Below are 11983 nucleotides of genomic sequence, written 5' to 3' on the forward strand. Positions count from 1 at the left end.
AAGAACTTGGTGACCCATATCGGAGATACCTACATACTCTTCTCGGCGTCTAAGCTATTCATATGTGGAATTTATCAAAAAAATTGGATTCCATACATAATTCCTGAATTGCATAGGCTAAAAATAAAGGAATCTTTAAAAATGGTTCATCAGGTGCAGTAGAAAAATCAGAACAAGGAGTTTTTCATTCGGCGATTTTGGATTTTTCCATACTCGGAAACCAGCTACATGTTTGAAATTTTATGAGGGTAGAATCGTGTTTCTTTTTGAATAATTATTATTGGTTGATTATTATTAATTAATGAAATTTGTATCACATCGGCCTTCAGTTAAAAATTCAAGGAAAGCAATGGACTGTAGGTAACTGTTATAGTTTTTTCAGAATCAAAATCAAAAGACAGAGGACATTGAGAACAAGAAGTTGAACAAAAGTGTAGTTAAGTTGGTTGAGTTAGTTTTAGAAAAAAAAATAGTTCTAAATTTGAATTATCCAAATTTTATTTTGTGACTAGAATCCAGATCAGTTTTCAAAATTGAAAGAAAAAGTATTAAATTATTGTTCATAAAGATAGATTTCATATTAGGTAAGGATTGAAACCATATCAGTACCTAATATAATGAGCCACTGCGTACTTGTTCTCAAAGTTGCAGATTACTCCTAGAGTTGACCTAAATTCAGGATGGTTTTTCTGAGAAACAAACAACAATAGTTAGTTCAACGCAATAAAATTTGATTTTATTTCAATTTATAAAAATTGAAATGATTTCCTTCATACTTGAAGATGCGATAAATGATCTCATTGATAAATACTCGATGAACTCCTTATGTAATTTTAGAAACATTTTCTTCTCGAGGTACCTACATAATCGCAAGATCTACAAATCATTGGAATTTTATAAAATAAAATTCCAAACTTGAAATCGCTTGATGTTTATTTAACAATAATTACTTAGTTATTGAGTTTCACTGGGCAAAACAAAATCAGATTTGCAGTAATTTTCCACTGTTCATATCTAATATCAAGGTGCTAATATTTTCCTTTCATCGAATTCATTATTCTTCGATTAGTTACTAGTTTAATGGAAGACCTGTTAAAACTAATGACCTTGTCACAAAATATTTGATTCCAAATGCAAATTGGTATAACTCAAGTTTGGTTTAAGGGAAAAACCTATATCATTCTAATCAATATGTTATATCCTAGAACTCTTTCAATAACTAAAACACATTATCATGTGGCAACGTCAAATCGGAAGATTATCAAGTCTTATGGCCTTATTTTTCGACGTTGTCGTTGTCGCACTTATTTTCTAATGCATTGCGATAACACGTGAAAATTGAGAACTTATTTGATAAAAACTCGACTTTGGAATGTAGAACTGGCAACGTACCACTTTTGTTTTTAATGGTTTGCAGAATTATTTTGCTGATTACATATATAGCATTACAATTAGTGTATTCTTCAAACATATGTAATCGCTATTTCAATGAACTGCGAACAAGATAGTATTGGGGACTTAGTAGTTATCATGCCTTTCCGTCTTTCCTTTGGGACTTTGGGTCAACTCTGAATTATATCCTTAATTCATTGAAAATATTACACAATGATTTATTTTTATCTTATCTCATAGACGTAAAAAAGTACTCTGCCAATACACTCTGGTCCTTCACTTTTAAAAAATCAGCCCCCCAAAGTATGTTTTTTCGTTTTTGTAACATATTATCTCTGATTCAATTTTAATGTTATAATTCACGTATACGCAACTAGCATTGTATATTCAGGAGCTGAAATTCCTATAGAATCATTTATGTCCCAATCAGAATAACCATGCCAAATTTTTCAACATCCTACTAGCATAAAACGCGAAATATTAGGATCCCTGGAATTTCACGTTCCAATAGCTGCAACTCACAAGAGTTTCATCCAATCTTATTCTGAGATATTTCGGACAGGATATTAATAGTTATTTATAATACAAGTGCAGAAGGCATTGATATTCTTCCACGAGTTCAAAATTCAAAAACGAGCCACGAAGTGGCAAGTTTTGGAATGAACGAGTGGTAGAATGAACCTTCTGTACGAGTATTATACATTATTTTCTCTAATTCATTGCATTTTCATTGAAATTAATGAAATATTTCCATAAATATATTTTAGTGATTTTTGCATTGAAAAATGTTGGTTGGCAGAACTGATTTCTTTAAGGCAAATTGATGAATTGACAGACGAAGCCGTGGCGGAAAGTTCGGAGTACCACCATAGAATAATAAAATATAACCATGAAAACTGTGCGTTTCTGATATATTCTCGCACGATTTTGTTCTACAAGATGTGGAAGAATGAACGGAATAACCACAGAATTAGAGAAACAAACTATTGCAATTTGAGCGATACTCCTTTCAATTCAACATACAATTTGTACAATCACATCCTTTCTGAAATTTGTTTTGACAGCTTCAACCTTTCTCTAAGAACACTAAAATGAATTATGTCCTCTTCTTCCTCGTCACTACTGCTCATTATATTTTCTCCAACTGCAATCGCACATTCCATGTAGCAGTTGACAAAGTTAGCATCGCCATAATGATCGCCAACATTCGTAATGCATAGGCACCACAAGAAGAAGCATTGAAATAAAAAACATTCTCTGTATTTTCTATTGTTCACTCAACATTGGAAATCTGGACATCATAGACACCGAACGCAATAAATGCAAATAATATGCTCAATTTTTATTCATCTTCTTCAAATCAAAGTCCTCTTTTAGAAGAATAAAAATATGAAAATACCGGAAACTTCATGTTCACTTTCTTGACGCGCATCCTATCTTATAGATATAAAAATGAATCCCTTCTTCCCTTGGTCACGGCATCACGCGTGAATGGCTGGACCGATTTCACTAATTCTTTTTTTGTTGTATTTGTTATTATTAGGAGAAGGTTCTTATGTAAGAAAAAAATACGAAAGTTGCAAAATTCACGTAGTTGACATTGAAACAAAGAGACGTAGTTTATAATGTTTATATCCTCTTTGCAAATACACTGCGCAAAAGAATTAACGCACATTATGGAAATATCAAATTTATTCTACAACTGAAGGTGTTCTCAATGATAATTTTTTTTATCAGAATTATGCATGCATATGTTATCCACTTTCAACGTTTTTCTTCAATACAGATGTTTTTTCCCAGCAGGAAAAAAACATGAGATTATTAGATTTTGAATGTATTGGCTCCATTCTGAAATCAGTTGTTCTCGATCAATTCTAGTGATCAATAGTTTTTCTTTCGTTTGATTTTCTACACTCGATCGCTATGCAACGCGAAACACGCAATTTAACCCAAGAGGAATGTGCCCAAGCGGTAGTTTTGCGAGAAGAAGGGTGGACATACATAAGAATTGCAGAAAGGTTTGGAGTTTCCCATACAAGTGTGTCCAGAATGTTGCAGCGATTCACGGAGACAGGTATGAATGTCCGAAGACCAGGACAGGGTAGACCACGGGTAACAACTGCCATTCAAGAACGTTACTTGAGAGTTTCTTCGTTGAGACAACGGTTTGCAACCGCTCGCCTCCTTCAAAATCAGCTTGAGCAAACTCATGGGGTGCAAATTAGCACTCAGACAATAAGAAATCGCCTCAGTGAATATGATTTAAGGCTTCGTGTCGCGGCCTAAGGCCCAGCTCTTACCCCAGCCCATCGAAGGGCGCGTTTGGATTTTGCGAGAGAGCATATCCATTGGGAAGAGTCTGATGATATAAACACATCAAGCTCTATTGAGAGGAACAAGCCAGTATATCAAGAACAGCACTTACTTACGGAGCTTTAAATGCTCAACGTTACATATGACGTTCTTCAGAAAGCTTAAGTTCCCTATGCTCCATTTGTTGGATATGAGTACATTTTAATAATAATGCAGGACCACATGTAGCAAATATTGTTAACCTATATTGGATCAGGTTGATATCCAACATTAAAATGGCCTGCATGTAGCCCGGATCTGATGCCGATTGAACATCTCTGGAATGAAATTCAAAGAAACATTCGTCGTCGTCCTATACTACTAGAAACACTTGATAAGCTGCGTTTTGAGTTGCAATCTGAATATGACGAAATTCTTCAAGATAGCATTATTCGTCTTATCAATTTGATTGCGTCGCGTGCAGTTATTTCCGCTAAATGGGCATACGAAATATGGAAAAATGCTAATTATGTTTTCGTTTTAAATTTCTGTTGAATATTAAAACATTATACCAATCAAATTTGTCCCAAAACATTTCAGCCATTCATGTCAATACGTGTATCTTCAAAAGAAATACAGATATCAAGGTGAAAAAAAAACTGAAAGATGTCGAAAAGGATGATCTTTGTAATAAATTGAGCTTAAACTCTACAAATTTTCCGAACTGTTCCACAGGGCGTGAATAAAGGACCCCGCACGTTTAGTATGGAAAATGGCTTTCCGTGAATTTGGCTGAATATGTTGTAGTTCTTGATGTTGTAGTTCTTGATGTTGTAGTTCTTGATGGCTTTCCGTGAATTTGGCTGGATATGTTGTAGTTCTTGATGAACTGATCAGAAAAGTCCTTAGCCACAAAGCTCAAAAATGGACAGTTTTCAAGATATGGAGCTTTGAAAATGGATTTTTTGCAATTTTCGGGGTTTTTGCTCATCAATCGGGGAGCTCTCATTTCTGGTTTTGATGGAATTTGGATGTTCGGCGGCCAGAACCCGACTGAGAAATGATCTTCCTTGGTTATATTAGGCACCGCTATCGATAATTTTTTATACACTGCTCCACATTGGCTATGAAATGAGATACAAAATCCAATATCTTCCATACATCTTTTCATGCCACAAGATGACGTCAGAATAATTCACATGACCGAGAAACGACATATTGTGAGATTTTTTCAAGAGAGACCATAATAACTGAATCCTCATATATCTGATGTCCAATAATATCAAATATGTTAGCAAAAATGTTCATAACCAGGCATAATGTAGTTAATGAACTGGGAACAGCAGGAGGCATTTAGAGATTCACCGGTTTTTCTATTTTCTCATAAAAATTGCAAATGTGGGCAATAGTCCACCATCCATGTCAGACCTTAGGGCAATAGCATTTGATGTTGGAGCTACTGCTTCAGCTGATGTTGAATGCAGGATATCTAGGAAGACCGATTGGGAACTTCATGTAACCCTAGTCCATCTGAAGTCAGAACTGGAAGGTCTGAATTACAAATCAGTTAAAATGAAAAGTTGGTAAACGCTTTTTGCAATACCCTGCATGTTTTTATGTGCAATGCTGACGACGTTACAAACAATTGCTACGCGACTACGATGTTTTGTTCTATATCTGTATGAGCCATAAAAATCGCTACGAAGTGGAGAAATGTTGAAGGGAACACATGCAATTTGAAAAATTGCATGCATTCCAACCATTTTCAATTGTACAGGGTGGGCAAATTTCGATGTTTTAGCACTACAACTTTTAAACCAGAGGTGATAGACAAAATCTGATACCCACTTCTCGATCTCTTTTTCTGAGAAACTATCAAGGGTAGTATTCATTTTTGGCCACCTTCTTTTGTTTTCGAGTTATAAGCGAAAATTGGAAAAATGGCGATATCGAAAAACATTCATATCTCCGTTGATATTGATGATAGAGCTCTGAAATTTTAACATTATACAGGCACTTTTTTACGTAGAATCCAGTGGCGTACTCGTCATTTCAAAAGGGTTTTTAATTACGAAGCTATGACCCGAAGTTATGTTTTTTTAAATGGGAACACTATATTTTTGTGACATTTTTTGAAAGCTTAATTTTTCCTGATTTCAAAAATATATAACATCGTATAGTTTGTATCAATATAAATAATGGAAAATGGTCAAAAACTTTTCTCACCTAAGTGTCTCAATATTTCTATGGTTTCAAATGTTGATGAGCACAGAAAAATATAGCTTCTTATAACAAGAGCAGTTTCCTTCCGTCAATCTGATTATTTATATGATTTTTACTAATTTCGACAAAATTCGGATTTAGATATATTTTATAAATTTTTCATTCCAAAATGGTTTCGGAAATAATGAAAAGATCCACATCATCGACTGTTTCAATCGAGATAGTTGTAATGAGATGAATGCATTGATCAATTATTTCTAAAGGTCTCTAGAATGAATACGTTCAAATATTGAGTTGTGTGGTTGACTTCTTTCTGGAAAACTATTCAAATAGTCTTGTGATGCTGCATCCTCATTATAATTGCACCTAATGTAACATTCGAGCATATTGAACTTTTCGTTATTTCCATAATTCATTTTGAAATAGAAAAATATACAAGTATTTCGAAACAATGATACTCGTAGCGCTGATTTGATTTCAAATGATATAAATTGATGATTAGACAGTCAAAGCTCGAATCTCTATGATAGCAGTCCATTATTCTATGAGAAATTGAGTAAAAAGCATAGAAATGAAGAAACTAATAGAAGGAGACTGTGGCAATGATACAGTGCTAAATTTTTCTGTGCTCATCAACATTTGAAACCATAGAAATATTGAGACACTTAGGTGAGAAAAGTTTTTGACCATTTTCCATTATTTATATTGATACAAACTATACAATGTTATATATTTTTGAAATCAGGAAAAATTAAGCTTTCAAAAAATGTCACAAAAATATAGTGTTCCCATTTAAAAAAACATAACTTTGGGTCATAGCTTCGTAATTAAAAACCCTTTTGAAAAGACGAGTACGCCACTGGATTCTAAGTAAAAAAGTGCCTCTATAATGTTTAAATTTCAGAGCTCTATCATCAATATCAACGGAGATATAAATGTTTTTCGATATCGCCATTTTTCCAATTTTCGCTTATAACTCGAAAACAAAAGAAGGTGGCCAAAAATGAATACTACCCTTGATAGTTTCTCAGAAAAAGAGATCGAGAAGTGGGTATCAGATTTTGTCTATCACCTCTGGTTTAAAAGTTGTAGTGCTAAAACATCGAAATTTGCCCACCCTGTACATATAATTCTTTGAATAGTCAGGTACAGTGACGGCTCGTCAGGGTCGGCAGGGTCGGCCGGGCCGACCCAAAAATTACCGGGAAATAGAAAATAATTCTAGATATTCAATTCATTCAAACTCAATCGGAGTTATCTATTTCGATATCCAAATTCCCTCGGTAATGAATATTTCCACTCAGCACAGGAGAATATAACTCATACCGGCCAATATTTTCTTTCGGACCCACCTAATATTCGATTTCCAAAGCATCCAGCGTTGTTATTCCCTTTCATAAATTGTAACAAACCACAATCGTAAATGGTTACTTTTCGTAACATCACCCCAAACAAGTTATTCCAGAATTGTACATAACACCGTAACATTAGGTCTGAAATATAACACAAATGTTACAATTATACAATTGCAACTCCTGGAATGTCACTGAAAGCATCTCATCACGTTAGGTCGGCCAAGAGCCGATGGCGGAACCAGCGCTACCGAGAGCGCTACGTAAAGGAAAAGATACTACGACATACGCCCAGAATACGACCACTCAGTAGAACGGCACAACAACTCAATGTTAGGTCGCTTCCCAATACACAGGGTCGGCTGGCCGGTTATCCTATTGCAGAGCGTCAAGCAGCAACTTTTCACAGTTTATTTCAAATATTTGATAATTAAATGAATGGTTAATTATGGGATATTACGTCTTAATCAGAAAAGAACTTATTTATGCCGTTCGATAGTAGTTAGGTATTGATTTTCTGATCATGAAAATATAATTAATATATTCCTAACTTTGAAAACATCCTGATTTCAAAAGTTCTGTAATTCGCGCCTCGCGGTAAGATCGGCCTGTCGTACCTCAGTAGGGGGGATAATTGCATGCACATGGCTTCGCAGTTCTCCTTCGCAGATTTCGAGGGAGAAAATTCGCGAGGAAATAAATAATTCTGCGTGCTTTTCTTGGGAAATAGACGAGACAACGGATGTTAAATGTTTTTGTCAGATGTCAGTAATTTTCCGCTTCGTTCGAGACGGTAAAATAACCGAACGATTTTGGGGTTTTTTCGATGTTAGTAAAGGCCGAACCGCGAATGATATTTTCAGTACCTTGTTGGACAATTTTAAAGATTTCAATTTAGCGACTAAATTAGTAGGTCAAACATATGACGGGGCAGCTGTGATGGCGGGGGAAATTAATGCGTTACAAGCGCGAATAAAAACAATTGCTCCTCAAGCACTATTCACGCACTGTTATGCACATAAATTGAATTTAGTGTTACAAGATTCTACCAAGAAAATCAATGAGTGTCGCGGGTTTTTTTTTTCGAATCTTTCAGGATTTTCGTCGTTTTTCACTAAATCAAGTAAACGCACTAATATTCTAGAGGAAATTTCCAAAAAAAGATTACCCTCTAGCTCGGAAACTCGTTGGAATTTCAAATCTCGCGCTGTAAAAACAATATTCGATAAGAAAGAAGAATTAATTGAAGTTTTTGATCATATCAGCGACAATTTGGATGAATGGGATGATGTTACAATACGTGAAGCAACCGGTCTGAAGAAAATGTTGAATGATTTCGAATTTTCGTTCATTCTCCACTCTTTTAATTTGATTTTTACATACACAGATCCCGTTTTTTTTATAATCCAGCATAAGTTATCAGATATAACTTATTGCAACGCCAGAATCACTTCTTTATTATCGACCCTGAAAAAATTTCGCACAGAAGATGAGTATTTCATTCGCTTATATTCAGAAGTAGAAAAACTTCTGGACGTGGAAATCTATTTGTTTATATATATTTATTTTTCTATATATATATATATATATATATATATATATATATATATATATATATATATATATATATATGCGTGTGTGGCCGACCCACATCTGGAGGGCACGAGCCGTCACTGGTCAGGTATGGTCTACATATGAATATCATACCTAGGATGAAACTGACAAAGTAAATCATGAATTGTATAGCTCTGATACAACTTGAGTTGATATAATTGTGAGAAAGTAGGTAACACTATTATTGGCCTGTCTACCCAGCAAGGTATTTATACTAGCGGTCACGACAGTACGTTGTCCTGTACAATATGTATTTGATTAGACTCCTTATAAACGGTTGGACGGATTTTGGTTTTGTGTTCAAGTGGATTCGGTAAAAAACGTCGGATTGAATAAAAAATTAATTAGAGAAACATTGTGAACAAAAGTGAATCCAAAACCATTCTCGAATCCACTTGAACATACATACAGAATTTCCGTCCAGCCATTTAGGAAGAATTCAGTTAAATGCAAAAAATAATTATATACATGAAGACGCATTCTGAAAGATCCCCTTTAATAATATAATGGAATAAATAACTTCCTACGAACAGACTATTTTAAAAAAATTTTCAAATGAAAGTTTCTTAGTTTTCAGGGGGACATCGGATGCAAATATTCAATATGAACTTGGAGTTTGATTTCAAGGCTAAGTAGATTTTTCATACATTTTTCTTCGCAGAATATTAATCTCCTTATAAAACTAAAAGCATTTCGTCTATTTCGTTTTTTCCACTAAATTAATTTCTAGATATGAAATATTTCATATTCAACATGGTCATGATAAAAGGTATTTCAAAGCTCCCCTCAAACACGATGTGAAGTGAGCAGATGCATTTCCAACTCTTCATTTGAGTTGATATTGTATATTCAGGCCAGTTCTGACTTCAAATGGGCTACATCAACATCAGCTGAAGCAGTAGCTACACTATCAATTATAATCAATTATCATAAGGTCCGACATGTATGACTATATGCGGAGTAAGGGGTGTCACCAATATAAGATCAATATTTACTTCCCTTCTGATTGTATTCATGAAGGTTGGAGTATAGTCCAAAGTCCAACCTTTATAAGATGTGGGCAATAGCCCACATTGGCTATCTCCATGTTATAAGTAAATAGAAAATCGAGCAAGTCCTCACCACTACGATTTATGTATATGCTTTCCCATATGGTGTGCATTCCGCATCACAGCCCAGAATCAGTTGTTTATTTCTCTAATTCTGTGGTTATTCCGTTCATTCTTCCACATCTTGTAGAACAAAATCGTGCGAGAATATATCAGAAACGCACAGTTTTCATAGTTATATTTTATTATTCTATGTTGGCGCTCCGAACTTTCCGCCACGGCTTTATCTGTCAATTCATCAATTTGCCTTGAAGAAATCAGTTCTGCCAACCAACATTCTTCAATGCAAAAATCACTAAATTATATTTATGGAAATATTTCATTAATTTCAATGAAAATGCAATGAATTAGAGAAAATAATGTATAATACTCGTACAGAAGGCTCATTCTACCACTCGTTCATTCCAAAACTCGCCACTTCGTGGCTCGTTTTTGAATTTTGAACTCGTGGAAGAATATCAATGCCTTCTGCACTTGTATTATAAATAACTATTTCCTTACGGCTATGAGGTTTTGAACTTCCTCCGGTGGTGGGCTGACGATGTCATCTGGAAATAACCTAAGGCAAATACAATCTCCCTCTTACCACCTCCAGCCTGCACCTGAACCAGCGCCGATGCAAGATCCCTTGTCAGGAACTCTGTGAATGGAAGTCAACTTCTCTGAGTATTAATGTAGCTCTTGGACCTTTTGACCTATAACAATATATTACCTGATATCTAATTTGGCCCCCATTAATATGTATCTTGTATCAACCCTAGGTCATTGTGCCTTCTCGACGTTCTTCAGCATAAGGCACTGGATGCTGGCTGAAGATTTATCTGAAGGCACGTCATACCTCCTTTTTTCATATTAAGTCCCACGAGTACCTAGGGCAATAGGAGAGCCCCAAATGCTCCTGGAGGACATTATTGAAACCAGAGGTCGCCTGGTATGCGGAGTTTGCATATTCGGGACTAGGTCTTTCTACTAGTCATGCAGACATCATTACATGCTGTTCCACCTTGCCTTGGGAAAAGTATTTATTGTGTCTTCCATACAGTCGGTTCGGGCAGTTAAGTCAGGATCCACGAAACGTATCCTCTGCTCGCGAGACATGATCACAGCCTTCAGAGACCACATGACGGTATATTAGACATGATTGCCTTTACATGCCTGGCATCATTCGCCCTTGTGCAATACCCTAATCAACGATACTACAGCCGCGTAGGGGGAGTTGGAGCAGTACGAGTAGTAGATAACCTCTCTCTCTACCGGGCCCCCTATCCGTCACCTGAGGATGCGATCCCCAGGTGGGCTCCCTTTATAACTCCTGAGGGTTTTTAAAATGCTTTCCAGTCACCGTATTGAGCTCCTCGGTATAGCTCTGAACCGTACCATTTCACTTCCCCTTTCTCACCCCCCGAATTTGCTGGTCGTCGAGCCCTGACAGGTGAGAGAGAGAAAGAAGGTCGTTACTTCGCATAAACAAATGTTAAACGCTGCTTTGTTTAATTTGAAAGTTTGGTTTTGACGTGTTTCATTCAGAGCAAGGGTGTGAGGATCTAGTGCGTCGAGCCCCGGAGTGACACGCACTTTAATGGAAAGCACTTATAGACGTTACTTTTGGGCGTCGAAAAATCGGGAATTGCTGGTATTCTAGTCCTAGTGCCGCACGTCCCAGGTTTTCATTCGGTGATACTTATACTTAAATAACACAATTTGAAAATAACTTTTTTTGGATTCTCTTTGAAAGAAGTATAATTTTAAATATATTGTAAAATGAATTTATCAACTTGTAAGGTAAATGAAAAATATATTCAATATTGTGAAAATCTACGAAATTAAATCCTACAAAAGGAAAAGGGGCAACTTATGCATCAACTTATCCTTGAGATGATGAGGATAGACTGTTATAAAAGCTCATCTAAAACAACAATTAAATCGATTTACAAATGAAATTGGATGAAGTATTTGTAGCAAACAACTAAGTCAGTCAATATCGATGCTTCAGTTCACGAA

This window comes from Harmonia axyridis, chromosome 3, assembly GCF_914767665.1.
Source record: "Harmonia axyridis chromosome 3, icHarAxyr1.1, whole genome shotgun sequence".
In the NCBI taxonomy this organism is placed as follows: Eukaryota; Metazoa; Arthropoda; class Insecta; order Coleoptera; family Coccinellidae; genus Harmonia; species Harmonia axyridis.